The sequence below is a fragment of the Phoenix dactylifera genome, chromosome 12 (genome assembly GCF_051530095.1).
Source record: "Phoenix dactylifera cultivar Ajwa chromosome 12, Ajwa_hap1_PhDact_Kaust_v1.1, whole genome shotgun sequence".
NCBI lineage: Eukaryota > Viridiplantae > Streptophyta > Magnoliopsida > Arecales > Arecaceae > Phoenix > Phoenix dactylifera.
This window is the reverse complement of record NC_143201.1, coordinates 8,932,313-8,948,407: the sequence shown is the minus strand read 5'-3', so window position 1 is coordinate 8,948,407 and position 16,095 is coordinate 8,932,313. Positions and strand designations below refer to the sequence as shown.

Sequence of the window (16,095 nt, the reverse complement as noted above, 5' to 3'; positions counted from 1 at the left end):
TGAAACATGGAGAACCATTAGTTTCTTTTACGAAGGGTTGTCTCCACAGTTAAAACAATTTATAGAGACTATGTGCAATGGTCTATTTTTGGAAAAGCAACCCGATGAGGCATGGGACTATTTGGACTCTCTCGCAGAGACTGCACAATTATGGGATACAGGGGATAGAGTGAAAAAACCTTTGCCTAAGCCTACTAGCATTCCACACGGGGGCCTTTACAACCTTAGTACTCAGGATGATATTCAGGCTAAAATGGCAGCCCTTACTAGGAAGGTAGAGAAAATTGAACTTAGAAGGTTTGAACCCGTCAAGACCGTAGAACATAACAGCGAGTGTTGTAGGATTTGCGAGATGCCTGGCCATCTCATCACTGATTGCCCCACAATACCCGCATTCAAAGAAGTCTTGCACGATCAGGCCAATGTTATGAATACCTATCAAAAATCTTACAATAATCCTTTTTCGGGTACTTACAACCCTGGATGGAAGAACCATCCAAATTTCAGATGGAGGAATGACCAACCTCAACAAGTATATAACCCAACTCCTCCACCTCTGCAACCTCATTATGCACATGCACCCCCTCAAAAATCCAGTCTCGAAGAAACTTTGCAATATTTCATGCAAGACCAAGCTAAAATCAATGATGAATTAAGAAATCAACTGACAACGCTGACCACTGCTTTAAGTGCTCAAGAGGAAACAGGGGAGGCCCTGTTTCCGAAAAGAAAAAAAAGGGAAAAGGAAAAATATGGGGAGGTTAATGTTTTTAATGGAGAGCTGACTTCTTAGGTGAAGGGTGATGGAGGAACCTTTGATGTATTACTTTCTTTGAAGTAAATTCTAAACCTTTTCTCTTATTGATTTATATTTTTGATGTGTTATGGGTTCTTGCATAACTATTTTGTAGATAGATTTTTAATGGTTAATGTTTATTGGTACGTGGACTGCTTTAGTATTTGATTTGTCGTTGATGTAATAGGTACGATGAATGCTTAGAAATAGAGTTCATGTATCCATAAAATATATTTCATGTTTTGATCTATTCTACTCTTACATCCTTAAACAAGAATCGCAGGATTTATTCTTGAATGCAATATTATCAAGGGGGATTCCGGATCCCTAACCATTTCTATTTGATTGAACTTTGTTCATTGATCTATTATTCTCTGTTTTTAATTTCTGAAAATCAAAACATCATCTTAATCCACAGATTTATTCAACTGAAAATTACATCTAAAAATTACGCTAATAATCTATAGATCGTTTCCTGAGGATTCGACCTCGGACTTCCGAGATTTTACTACTTGTACGATCTCCTATACTTGGGAGATTAGTTTCGCGAAAGCATTTTTGCGAACGCGTCAAGTTTTTGGCGCCGTTGCCGGAGAACGGCTGATTTATTAGTATAATTTTAGATTTAATTAGTACTTTAGTAGTTAGTCTTTTTCTTTCGAAAAACAAAAAAAAAAATCTTTACTGCTGTTTTTTTATTCCCTGCACAGTCTGCATCAAACTCTGATATCAAAGTAATTAACCGTCTGATTGAACTCTAATTTGGTCGTCAGGTGCACGACCTGCGTTTCTCTTATCAGAACGGTCTGATTGACATTCTGAAACTTTTAAGACTATTAGATTAATACGAAACCTTGCTGCTTTCTCTTTTGAATTTTCTGCATTTAATTATTTTAGAATCAGAATTTTATTGTTATCATATCTCATTAACCCTTGTTGCTAATTGAAAATTTAAGAAAAAAACTTTAAGAAAAGATCAAGGGTGATTATTCAAAAAAAAAAAAGAGAGGAAAACCTAAAATTTCAAATTTCAAATTTCAGAATTCAAATTTCAAACTTCAACTCATAAAATTTAAAAAAAATAAATAATTTGCTTGATCACCTATTCAATGAAATTTAAAGTCATGTCATAAAACATTAAAAAAAAAAATCTCTTGATTGTTGCATATAGTATAAGGCATCAGCATAAAATATTCTAAGGGCTGAACCCATTTAAAAAGATAAGGGCGGGATTTCATCACTCGTCCTTAGCCCAAAAATCACCCCATTGCATAAATACCCTAAGCTTAACTAAAATCAACTAGACGTTGGCCCCTAAGGACATTCGAGCTCAATAGGATGAAGACCACCGAAAGTTGCACTAATTTCGCTCTGTGGCTTAGTTGATGTCTAGGCAAGCTTTGTCCCTATAAGGGAGACAGTTCATCTGTTCGAGGCAAGTGGGTTTTAAGTGTGACCTTTGCGAATGCATCGTGACCCCTCCACTTACCTGGGAGCTTACCTGGTCAACTCGGTTCATTAGACCGGATTGGAGGCTTCGGTGCCCTCTTCAAATCAGTTAGGAGCTGTCTAGAAATTTAAGAAAAACATTAAAAATTGAGGTGTAATGTTTAGTTGCATGTTTGATTGTGAATAGATTTTTGTTTTAGGGTGCAGTTTTAGGGTATCTTTAGTTGGTACTTACATTTATATTTATTTTTTAAAAAAACATAAAAAAAAAATTTAAAAAAAAAATTTAATTAAATTTTATATGCTAGGTTGGAATAGGGACGACACCGGTCGATTAAGTCGTACAACTTTAGATCATCCCTTAGGACACATCCTTGAAATTCCTTCGCAGTATCTCACACCTTGTGAGATGGCAAATTTTTCTGATGATATAGGAAGTCACCATAGTGATGAAGGTAGACCCCCAGTTATGACACTTCGACAATACTTACATCCCACTAGGACTAGTCACCCTTCATGCATGATTATTCCTGTAAATGTAGGACACTTTGAAATCAAACCAGGAGTAATTCAATTGCTGCCCAAATATCATGGGATGGAATTCGAGAACCCTTATCTTCACCTTAAGGATTTTGAGGAAATTAGCATCACATTTAGAGTGCCAAATGTATCGGAAGACGTCCTTAAATTGACCTTGTTTCCTTTTTTCTTAAAGGATAAAGCCAAAACATGGCTGAACTCCTTGAGACCTAGATCGCTAGGAACATGGCATGACATGCAAAGAGAATTCTTGAAAAAATTCTTTCCCGCACAAAGGACTAACTTTTTGAAAAGGCACATTAGTAATTTCCAACAAAAAGACCATGAAATATTTTATGAATGCTGGGAGAGATTTAAAGATTTGCTTCTCTCTTATCCTCATCATGGGTGTGAAACATGGAGAACCATTAGTTTCTTTTACGAAGGGTTGTCTCCACAGTTAAAACAATTTATAGAGACTATGTGCAATGGTCTATTTTTGGAAAAGCAACCCGATGAGGCATGGGACTATTTGGACTCTCTCGCAGAGACTGCACAATTATGGGATACAGGGGATAGAGTGAATAAACCTTTGCCTAAGCCTACTAGCATTCCACACGGGGGCCTTTACAACCTTAGTACTCAGGATGATATTCAGGCTAAAATGGCAGCCCTTACTAGGAAGGTAGAGAAAATTGAACTTAGAAGGATTGAACCCGTCAAGACCGTAGAACATAACAGCGAGTGTTGTAGGATTTGCGAGATGCCTGGCCATCTCATCACTGATTGCCCCACAATACCCGCATTCAAGGAAGTCTTGCACGATCAGGCCAATGTTATGAATACCTATCAAAAATCTTTCAATAATCCTTTTTTGGGTACCTACAACCCTGGATGGAAGAACCATCCAAATTTCAGATGGAGGAATGACCAACCTCAACAAGTATATAACCCAACTCCTCCACCTCTGCAACCTCATTATGCACATGCACCCCCTCAAAAATCCAGTCTCGAAGAAACTTGGCAATCTTTCATGCAAGACCAAGCTAAAATCAATGATGAATTAAGAAATCAACTGACAACGCTGACCACTGCTTTAAGTGCTCAAGAGGAAACAGGGGAGGCCCTGTTTCCGAAAAGAAAAAAAAAGGGAAAAGGAAAAATATGGGGAGGTTAATGTTTTTAATGGAGAGCTGATTTCTTAGGTGAAGGGTGATGGAGGAACCTTTGATGTATTACTTTCTTTGAAGTAAATTCTGAACCTTTGCTCTTATTGATTTATATTTTTGATGTGTTATGGGTTCTTGCATAACTATTTTGTAGATAGATTTTTAATGGTTTATGTTTATTGGTACGTGGACTGCTTTAGTATTTGATTTGTCGTTGATGTAATAGGCACGATGAATGCTTAGAAATAGAGTTCATGTGTCCATAAAATATATTTCATGTTTTGATCTATTCTACTCTTACATCCTTAAACAAGAATCGCAGGATTTATTCTTGAATGCAATATTATCAAGGAGGATTCCGGATCCTTAACCATTTCTATTTGATTGAACTTTGTTCATTGATCTATTATTCTCTGTTTTTAATTTTTGAAAATCAAAACATCATCTTAATCCACATATTTATTCAACTGAAAATTACATCTAAAAATTACGCTAATAATCTATAGATCGTTCCCTGAGGATTCGACCTCGGACTTCCGAGATTTTACTACTTGTACGATCTCCTATACTTGGGAGATCAGTTTCGCGAAAGCATTTTTGCGAACGCGTCAAGTTTTTGGCGCCGTTGCCGGAGAACGGCTGATTTATTAGTATAATTTTAGATTTAATTAGTACTTTAGTAGTTAGTCTTTTTCTTTCGAAAAACAAAAAAAAAATCTTTACTGCTGTTTTTTTATTCCCTGCACAGTCTGCATCAAACTCTGATATCAAATTAATTAACCGTCTGATTGAACTCAAATTTGGTCGTCAGGTGCACGACCTGCGTTTCTCTTATCAGAACGGTCTGATTGACATTCTGAAACTTTTAAGACTATTAGATTAATACGAAACCTTGCTGCTTTCTCTTTTGAATTTTTTGCATTTAATTATTTTAGAATCAGAATTTTATTGTTATCATATCTCATTAACCCTTGTTGCTAATTGAAAATTTAAGAAAAAAACTTTAAGAAAAGATCAAGGGTGATTATTCAAAAAAAAAAAGAGAGAGGAAAACCTAAAATTTCAAATTTCAAATTTCAGAATTCAAATTTCAAACTTCAACTCATAAAATTTAAAAAAAATAAATAATTTGCTTGATCACCTATTCAATGAAATTTAAAGTCATGTCATAAAACATTAAAAAAAAATCTCTTGATTGTTGCATATAGTATAAGGCATCAGCATAAAATATTCTAAGGGCTGAACCCATTTAAAAAGATAAGGGCGGGATTTCATCACTCGTCCTTAGCCCAAAAATCACCCCATTGCATAAATACCCTAAGCTTAACGAAAATCAACTAGACGTTGGCCCCTAAGGACATTCGAGCTCAATAGGATGAAGACCACCGAAAGTTGCACTAATTTCGCTCTGTGGCTTAGTTGATGTCTAGGCAAGCTTTGTCCCTATAAGGGAGACAGTTCATCTGTTCGAGGCAAGTGGGTTTTAAGTGGGACCTTTGCGAATGCATCGTGACCCCTCCACTTACCTGGGAGCTTACCTGGTCAACTCGGTTCATTAGACCGGATTGGAGGCTTCGGTGCCCTCTTCAAATCAGTTAGGAGCTGTCTAGAAATTTAAGAAAAACATTAAAAATTGAGGTGTAATGTTTAGTTGCATGTTTGATTGTGAATAGATTTTTGTTTTAGGGTGCAGTTTTAGGGTATCTTTAGTTGGTACTTACATTTATATTTATTTTTTAAAAAAACATAAAAAAAAATTTTAAAAAAAATTTAATTAAATTTTATATGCTAGGTTGGAATAGGGACGACACCGGTCGTTTAAGTCGTACAACTTTAGATCATCCCTTAGGACACATCCTTGAAATTCCTTCGCAGTATCTCACACCTTGTGAGATGGCAAATTTTTCTGATGATATAGGAAGTCACCATAGTGATGAAGGTAGACCCCCAGTTATGACACTTCGACAATACTTACATCCCACTAGGACTAGTCACCCTTCATGCATGATTATTCCTGTAAATGTAGGACACTTTGAAATCAAACCAGGAGTAATTCAATTGCTGCCCAAATATCATGGGATGGAATCCGAGAACCCTTATCTTCACCTTAAGGATTTTGAGAAAATTAGCATCACATTTAGAGTGCCAAATGTATCGGAAGACGTCCTTAAATTGACCTTGTTTCCTTTTTTCTTAAAGGATAAAGCCAAAACATGGCTGAACTCCTTGAGACCTAGATCGCTAGGAACATGGCATGACATGCAAAGAGAATTCTTGAAAAAATTCTTTCCCGCACAAAGGACTAACTTTTTGAAAAGGCACATTAGTAATTTCCAACAAAAAGACCATGAAATATTTTATGAATGCTGGGAGAGATTTAAAGATTTGCTTCTCTCTTGTCCTCATCATGGGTGTGAAACATGGAGAACCATTAGTTTCTTTTACGAAGGGTTGTCTCCACAGTTAAAACAATTTATAGAGACTATGTGCAATGGTCTATTTTTGGAAAAGCAACCCGATGAGGCATGGGACTATTTGGACTCTCTCGCAGAGACTGCACAATTATGGGATACAGGGGATAGAGTGAATAAACCTTTGCCTAAGCCTACTAGCATTCCACACGGGGGCCTTTACAACCTTAGTACTCAGGATGATATTCAGGCTAAAATGGCAGCCCTTACTAGGAAGGTAGAGAAAATTGAACTTAGAAGGATTGAACCCGTCAAGACCGTAGAACATAACAGCGAGTGTTGTAGGATTTGCGAGATGCCTGGCCATCTCATCACTGATTGCCCCACAATACCCGCATTCAAGGAAGTCTTGCACGATCAGGCCAATGTTATGAATACCTATCAAAAATCTTTCAATAATTCTTTTTTGGGTACTTACAATCCTGGATGGAAGAACCATCCAAATTTCAGATGGAGGAATGACCAACCTCAACAAGTATATAACCCAACTCCTCCACCTCTGCAACCTCATTATGCACATGCACCCCCTCAAAAATCCAGTCTCGAAGAAACTTGGCAATCTTTCATGCAAGACCAAGCTAAAATCAATGATGAATTAAGAAATCAACTGACAACGCTGACCACTGCTTTAAGTGCTCAAGAGGAAACAGGGGAGGCCCTGTTTCCGAAAAGAAAAAAAAGGGAAAAGGAAAAATATGGGGAGGTTAATGTTTTTAATGGAGAGCTGATTTCTTAGGTGAAGGGTGATGGAGGAACCTTTGATGTATTACTTTCTTTGAAGTAAATTCTGAACCTTTGCTCTTATTGATTTATATTTTTGATGTGTTATGGGTTCTTGCATAACTATTTTGTAGATAGATTTTTAATGGTTTATGTTTATTTGTACGTGGACTGCTTTAGTATTTGATTTGTCGTTGATGTAATAGGCACGATGAATGCTTAGAAATAGAGTTCATGTGTCCATAAAATATATTTCATGTTTTGATCTATTCTACTCTTACATCCTTAAACAAGAATCGCAGGATTTATTCTTGAATGCAATATTATCAAGGAGGATTCCGGATCCCTAACCATTTCTATTTGATTGAACTTTGTTCATTGATCTATTATTCTCTGTTTTTAATTTCTGAAAATCAAAACATCATCTTAATCCACATATTTATTCAACTGAAAATTACATCTAAAAATTACGCTAATAATCTATAGATCGTTCCCTGAGGATTCGACCTCGGACTTCCGAGATTTTACTACTTGTACGATCTCCTATACTTGGGAGATCAGTTTCGCGAAAGCATTTTTGCGAACGCGTCAAGTTTTTGGCGCCGTTGCTGGGGAACGGCTGATTTATTAGTATAATTTTAGATTTAATTAGTACTTTAGTAGTTAGTCTTTTTCTTTCGAAAAACAAAAAAAAAAAATCTTTACTGCTGTTTTTTTATTCCCTGCACAGTCTGCATCAAACTCTGATATCAAAGTAATTAACCGTCTGATTGAACTCAAATTTGGTCGTCAGGTGCAGGACCTGTGTTTCCTTTATCTGAACAGTCTGATTGACATTCTGAAACTTTTAAGACTATTAGATTAATACGAAACCTTGCTGCTTTCTGTTTTGAATTTTCTGCATTTAATTGTTTTAGAATCAGAATTTTATTGTTATCATATCTCATTAACCCTTGTTGCTAATTGAAAATTTAAGAAAAAAACTTTAAGAAAAGATCAAGGGTGATTATTCAAAAAAAAAACAGAAAAAAAAGAGAGGAAAAATCTAAAATTTTAAATTTCAAATTTCAGAATTCAAATTTCAAACTTCAACTCATAAAATTTAAAAAAAATAAATAATTTGCTTGATCACCTATTCAATGAAATTTAAAGTCATGTCATAAAACATTAAAAAAAAAATCTCTTGATTGTTGCATATAGTATAAGGCATCAGCATAAAATATTCTAAGGGCTGAACCCATTTAAAAAGATAAGGTCGGGATTTCATCCCTCGTCCTTAGCCCAAAAATCACCCCATTGCATAAATATCCTAAGCTTAACTAAAATCAACTAGACGTTGGCCCCTAAGGACATTCGAGCTCAATAGGATGAAGACCACCGAAAGTTGCACCAATTTCGCTTTGTGGCTTAGTTGATGTCTAGGCAAGCTTTGTCCCTATAAGGGAGACAGTTCATCTGTTCGAGGCAAGTGGGTTTTAAGTGGGACCTTTGCGAATGCATCGTGACCCCTCCACTTACCTGGGAGCTTACCTGGTCAACTCGGTTCATTAGACCGGATTGGAGGCTTAGGTGCCCTCTTCAAACCAGTTAGGAGCTGTCTAGAAATTTAAGAAAAACATTAGAAATTGAGGTGTAATGTTTAGTTGCATGTTTGATTGTGAATAGATTTTTGTTTTAGGGTGTAGTTTTAGGGTATCTTTAGTTGGTACTTACATTTATATTTATTTTTTTAAAAAAAACATAAAAAAAAAATTTAATTAAATTTTGTATGCTAGGTTGGAATAGGGACGACACCGGTCGATTAAGTCGTACAACTTTAGATCATCCCTTAGGACACATCTTTGAAATTCCTTCGCAATATCTCACACCTTGTGAGATGGCAAATTTTCCTGATGATATAGGAAGTCACCATGGTGATGAAGGTAGACCCCCAGTTATGACACTTCGACAATACTTACATCCCACTAGGACTAGTCACCCTTCATGCATTATTATTCCTGTAAATGTAGGACACTTTGAAATCAAACCAGGAGTAATTCAATTGCTGCCCAAGTATCATGGGATGGAATCCGAGAACCCTTATCTTCACCTTAAGGATTTTGAGGAAATTAGCATCACATTTAGAGTGCCAAATGTATCGGAAGACGTCCTTAAATTGACCTTGTTTCCTTTTTCCTTAAAGGATAAAGCCAAAACATGGCTGAACTCCTTGAGACCTAGATCGCTTGGAACATGGCATGACATGCGAAGAGAATTCTTGAAAAAATTCTTTCCCGCACAAAGGACTAACTTTTTGAAAAGGCACATTAGTAATTTCCAACAAAAAGACCATGAAACATTTTATGAATGCTGGGAGAGATTTAAAGATTTGCTTCTCTCTTGTCCTCATCATGGGTTTAAAACATGGAGAACCATTAGTTTCTTTTACGAAGGGTTGTCTCCACAGTTAAAACAATTTATAGAGACTATGTGCAATGGTCTATTTTTGGAAAAGCAACCCGATGAGGCATGGGACTATTTGGACTCTCTCGCAGAGACTGCACAGTTAGGGGATACAGGGGATAGAGTGAATAAACATTTGCCTAAGCCTACCAGCATTCCACACGGGGGCCTTCACAACCATAGTACTCAGGATGATATTCAGGCTAAAATGGCAGCCCTTAGTAGGAAGGTAGAGGAAATTGAACTTAGAAGGATTGAACCCGTCAAGACCGTAGAACATAACAGCGAGTTTTGTAGGATTTGCGAGATGCCTGGCCATCTCATCACTGATTGCCCCACAATACCCGCATTCAAGGAAGTCTTGCACGATCAGGCCAATGTTATGAATACCTATCAAAAATCTTTCAATAATTCTTTTTCGGGTACTTACAACCCTGGATGGAAGAACCATCCAAATTTTAGATGGAGGAATGACCAACCTCAACAAGTATATAACCCGACTCCTCCACCTCTGCAACCTCATTATGCACATGCACCCCCTCAAAAATCCAGTCTCGAAGAAACTTTGCAATCTTTCATGCAAGACCAAGCTAAAATCAATGACGAATTAAGAAATCAACTGACAACGCTGACCACTGCTTTAAGTGCTCAAGAGGAAATAGGGGAGGCCCCGTTTCCGAAAAGAAAAAAAAGGGAAAAGGAAAAATATGGGGAGGTTAATGTTTTTAATGGAGAGCTGATTTCTTAGGTGAAGGGTGATGGAGGAACCTTTGATGTATTACTTTCTTTGAAGTAAATTCTGAACCTTTGCTCTTATTGATTTATATTTTTGATGTGTTATGGGTTCTTGCATAACTATTTTGTAGATAGATTTTTAATGGTTTATGTTTATTGGTACGTGGACTGCTTTAGTATTTGATTTGTCGTTGATGTAATAGGCACGATGAATGCTTAGAAATAGAGTTCATGTGTCCATAAAATATATTTCATGTTTTGATCTATTCTACTCTTACATCCTTAAACAAGAATCGCAGGATTTATTCTTGAATGCAATATTATCAAGGGGGATTCCGGATCCCTAACCATTTCTATTCGATTGAACTTTGTTCATTGATCTATTATTCTCTATTTTTAATTTCTGAAAATCAAAACATCATCTTAATCCACATATTCATTCAACTGAAAATTACATCTAAAAATTACGCTAAGAATCTATAGATCGTTCCCTGTGGATTCGACCTCGGACTTCCGAGATTTTACTACTTGTACGATCTCCTATACTTGGAAGATTAGTTTCGCGAAAGCATTTTTGCGAACGCGTCAAGTTTTTGGCGCCGTTGCCGGGGAGCGGCTGATTTATTAGTATAATTTTAGATTTAATTAGTACTTTAGTAGTTAGTCTTTTTCTTTCGAAAAACAAAAAAAAAAATTCTTTACTGCTGTTTTTTTATTCCCAGCACAGTCTGCATCAAACTCTGATATCAAAGTAATTAACCGTCTGATTGAACTCAAATTTGGTCGTCAGGTGCAGGACCTGTGTTTCTTTTATCCGAACGGTCTGATTGACATTCTGAAATTTTTAAGACTATTAGATTAATACGAAACCTTGCTGCTTTCTCTTTTGAATTTTCTGCATTTAATTGTTTTAGAATCAGAATTTTATTGTTATCATATCTCATTAACCCTTGTTGCTAATTGAAAATTTAAGAAAAAAACTTTAAGAAAAGATCAAGGGTGATTATTCAAAAAAAAAAAAGCAAAAAAATAGAGGAAAAATCTAAAATTACAAATTTCAAATTTCAGAATTCAAATTTCAAACTTCAACTCATAAAATTTAAAAAAAATAAATAATTTGCTTGATCACCTATTCAATGAAATTTAAAGTCATGTCATAAAACATTAAAAAAAAAAATCTCTTGATTGTTGTATATAGTATAAGGCATCAGCATAAAATATTCTAAGGGCTGAACCCATTTAAAAAGATAAGGTCGGGATTTCATCACTCGTCCTTAGCCCAAAAATCACCCCATTGCATAAATATCCTAAGCTTAACTAAAATCAACTGGATGTTGGCCCCTAAGGACATTCGAGCTCAATAGGATGAAGACCACCGAAAGTTGCACGAAGTTCGCTCTTTGGCTTAGTTGATGTCTAGGCAAGCTTTGTCCCTATAAGGGAGACAGTTCATCTGTTCGAGGCAAGTGGGTTTTAAGTGGGACCTTTGCGAATGCATCGTGACCCCTCCACTTACCTGGGAGCTTACCTGGTCAACTCGGTTCATTAGACCGGATTGGAGGCTTAGGTGCCCTCTTCAAACCAGTTAGGAGCTGTCTAGAAATTTAAGAAAAACTTTAGAAATTGAGGTGTAAGGTTTAGTTGCATGTTTGATTGTGAATAGATTTTTGTTTTAGGGTGTAGTTTTAGGATATCTTTAGTTGGTACTTACATTTATATTTATTTTTTTAAAAAAAATATAAAAAAAAATTTAAAAAAAAATTAATTAAATTTTGTATGCTAGGTTGGAATAGGGACGACACCGGTCGATTAAGTCGTACAACTTTAGATCATCCCTTAGGACACATCCTTAAAATTCCTTCGCAGTATCTCACACCTTGTGAGATGGCAAATTTTTCTGATGATATAGGAAGTCACCATGGTGATGAAGGTAGACCCCCAGTTATGACACTTCGACAATACTTACATCCCACTAGGACTAGTCACCCTTCATGCATGATTATTCCTGTAAATGTAGGACACTTTGAAATCAAACCAGGAGTAATTCAATTGCTGCCCAAGTATCATGGGATGGAATCCGAGAACCCTTATCTTCACCTTAAGGATTTTGAGGAAATTAGCATCACATTTAGAGTGCCAAAGGTATCGGAAGACGTCCTTAAATTGACCTTGTTTCCTTTTTTCTTAAAGGATAAAGCCAAAACATGGCTGAACTCCTTGAGACCTAGATCGCTAGGAACATGGCATGACATGCAAAGAGAATTCTTGAAAAAATTCTTTTCCGCACAAAGGACTAACTTTTTGAAAAGGCACATTAGTAATTTCCAACAAAAAGACCATGAAACATTTTATGAATGCTGGGAGAGATTTAAAGATTTGCTTCTCTCTTGTCCTCATCATGGGTTTGAAACATGGAGAACCATTAGTTTCTTTTACGAAGGGCTGTCTCCACAGTTAAAACAATTTATAGAGACTATGTGCAATGGTCTATTTTTGGAAAAGCAACCCGATGAGGCATGGGACTATTTGGACTCTCTCGCAGAGACTGCACAATTATGGGATGCAGGGGATAGGGTGAATAAACATTTGCCTAAGCCTACTAGCATTCCACACGGGGGCCTTTACAACCTTAGTACTCAGGATGATATTCAGTTTAAAATGGCAGCCCTTACTAGGAAGGTAGAGGAAATTGAACTTAGAAGGATTGAACCCGTCAAGACCGTAGAACATAACAGCGAGTGTTGTAGGATTTGCGAGATGCCTAGCCATCTCATCACTGATTGCCCCACAATACCCGCATTCAAGGAAGTCTTGCACGATCAGGCCAATGTTATGAATACCTATCAAAAATCTTTCAATAATTCTTTTTCGGGTACTTACAACCCTGGATGGAAGAACCATCCAAATTTCAGATGGAGGAATGACCAACCTCAACAAGTATATAACCCAACTCCTCCACCTCTGCAACCTTATTATGCACATGCACCCCCTCAAAAATCCAGTCTCGAAGAAACTTTGCAATCTTTCATGCAAGACCAAGCTAAAATCAATGATGAATTAAGAAATCAACTGACAACGCTGACCATTGCTTTAAGTGCTCAAGAGGAAACAGGGGAGGCCCTGTTTCCAAAAAGAAAAAAAAGGGAAAAGGAAAAATATGGGGAGGTTAATGTTTTTAATGGAGAGCTGATTTCTTAGGTGAAGGGTGATGGAGGAACCTTTGATGTATTACTTTCTTTGAAGTAAATTCTAAACCTTTGCTCTTATTGATTTATATTTTTGATATGTTATGGGTTCTTGCATAACTATTTTGTAGATAGATTTTTAATGGTTTATGTTTATTGGTGCGTGGACTGCTTTAGTATTTGATTTGTCGTTGATGTAATAGGCACGATGAATGCTTAGAAATAGAGTTCATGTGTCCATAAAATATATTTCATGTTTTGATCTATTCTACTCTTACATCCTTAAACAAGAATCGCAGGATTTATTCTTGAATGCAATATTATCAAGGGGGATTCCGGATCCCTAACCATTTCTATTTGATTGAACTTTGTTCATTGATCTATTATTCTCTGTTTTTAATTTCTGAAAATCAAAACATCATCTTAATCCACATATTTATTCAACTGAAAATTACATCTAAAAATTACGCTAAGAATCTATAGATCGTTCCCTGAGGATTCGACCTCGGACTTCCGAGATTTTACTACTTGTACGATCTCCTATACTTGGGAGATTAGTTTCGCGAAAGCATTTTTGCGAACGCGTCAAGTTTTTGGCGCCGTTGCCGGGGAACGGCTGATTTATTAGTATAATTTTAGATTTAATTAGTACTTTAGTAGTTAGTCTTTTTCTTTCGAAAAACAAAAAAAAAAAAATCTTTACTGCTGTTTTTTTATTCCCTGCACAGTCTGCATCAAACTTTGATATCAAAGTAATTAACCATCTGATTGAACTCAAATTTGGTCGTCAGGTGCAGGACCTGTGTTTATATTATCTGAACGGTCTGATTGGCATTGTGAAACTTTTAAGACTATTAGATTAATACAAAATCGTGCTGCTTTCTGTTTTGAATTTTCTGCATTTAATTATTTTAGAATCAGAATTTTATTGTTATGATATCTCATTAACCCTTGTTGCTAATTGAAAATTTAAGAAAAAAACTTTAAGAAAAGATCAAGGGTGATTATTCAAAAAAAAAAAGAAAAAAAAGAGAGGAAAAATCTAAAATTTCAAATTTCAAATTTCAGAATTCAAATTTCAAACTTCAACTCATAAAATTTAAAAAAAATAAATAATTTGCTTGATCACCTATTCAATGAAATTTAAAGTCATGTCATAAAACATTAAAAAAAAAACCTCTTGATTGTTGCATATAGTATAAGGCATCAGCATAAAATATTCTAAGGGCTGAACCCATTTAAAAAGATAAGGTCGGAATTTCATCACTCGTTCTTAGCCCAAAAATCACCCCATTGCATAAATATCCTAAGCTTAACTAAAATCAACTAGACGTTGGCCCCTAAGGACATTCGAGCTCAATAGGATGAAGACCACCGAAAGTTGCACCAATTTCGCTCTATGGCTTAGTTGATGTCTAGGCAAGCTTTGTCCCTATAAGGGAGACAGTTCATCTGTTCGAGGCAAGTGGGTTTTAAGTGGTACCTTTGCGAATGCATCGTGACCCCTCCACTTACCTGGGAGCTTACCTGGTCAACTCGATTCATTAGACCGGATTGGAGGCTTAGGTGCCCTCTTCAAACCAGTTAGGAGCTGTCTAGAAATTTAAGAAAAACATTAGAAATTGAGGTGTAATGTTTAGTTGCATGTTTGATTGTGAATAGATTTTTGTTTTAGGGTGTAGTTTTAGGGTATCTTTAGTTGGTACTTACATTTATATTTATTTTTAAAAAAAAATATAAAAAAATTTTTTTTAAAAAAAATTAATTAAATTTTGTATGCTAGGTTGGAATAGGGACGACACCGGTCGATTAAGTCGTACAACTTTAGATCATCCCTTAGGACACATCCTTGAAATTCCTTCGCAGTATCTCACACCTTGTGAGATGGCAAATTTTCCTGATGATATAGGAAGTCACCATGGTGATGAAGGTAGACCCCCAGTTATGACACTTCGACAATACTTACATCCCACTAGGACTAGTCACCCTTCATGCATGATTATTCCTGTAAATGTAGGACACTTTGAAATCAAACCAGGAGTAATTCAATTGCTGCCCAAGTATCATGGGATGGAATCCGAGAACCCTTATCTTCACCTTAAAGATTTTGAGAAAATTAGCATCACATTTAGAGTGCCAAATGTATCGGAAGACGTCCTTAAATTGACCTTGTTTCCTTTTTCCTTAAAGGATAAAGCCAAAACATGGCTGAACTCCTTGAGACCTAGATCGCTAGGAACATGGCATGACATGCAAAGAGAATTCTTGAAAAAATTCTTTCCCGCACAAAGGACTAACTTTTTGAAAAGGCACATTAGTAATTTCCAACAAAAAGACCATGAAACATTTTATGAATGCTGGGAGAGATTTAAAGATTTGCTTCTCTCTTGTCCTCATCATGGGTTTGAAACATGGAGAACCATTAGTTTCTTTTACGAAGGGTTGTCTCCACAGTTAAAACAATTTATAGAGACTATGTGCAATGGTCTATTTTTGGAAAAGCAACCCGATGAGGCATGGGACTATTTGGACTCTCTCGCAGAGACTGCACAATTATGGGATACAGGGGATAGAGTGAATAAACATTTGCCTAAGCCTACTAGCATTCC

The 16,095-nt window shown here is 36.2% G+C and overlaps 4 pseudogenes; all 4 read right to left on the bottom strand.

Moving 5' to 3' along the window:
* Window positions 1-6,252: 6,252 nt before the first annotated feature.
* On the bottom strand, window positions 6,253-6,347 carry LOC120112065 (small nucleolar RNA R71; annotated as a pseudogene).
* Window positions 6,348-9,423: 3,076 nt separating this feature from the next.
* Window positions 9,424-9,521, bottom strand: LOC120112064 (small nucleolar RNA R71; annotated as a pseudogene).
* Window positions 9,522-12,608: 3,087 nt separating this feature from the next.
* On the bottom strand, window positions 12,609-12,706 carry LOC120105181 (small nucleolar RNA R71; annotated as a pseudogene).
* A 3,087-nt stretch (window positions 12,707-15,793) lies between these two features.
* On the bottom strand, window positions 15,794-15,891 carry LOC148700396 (small nucleolar RNA R71; annotated as a pseudogene).
* Between the last annotated feature and the right edge of the window lie 204 nt (window positions 15,892-16,095).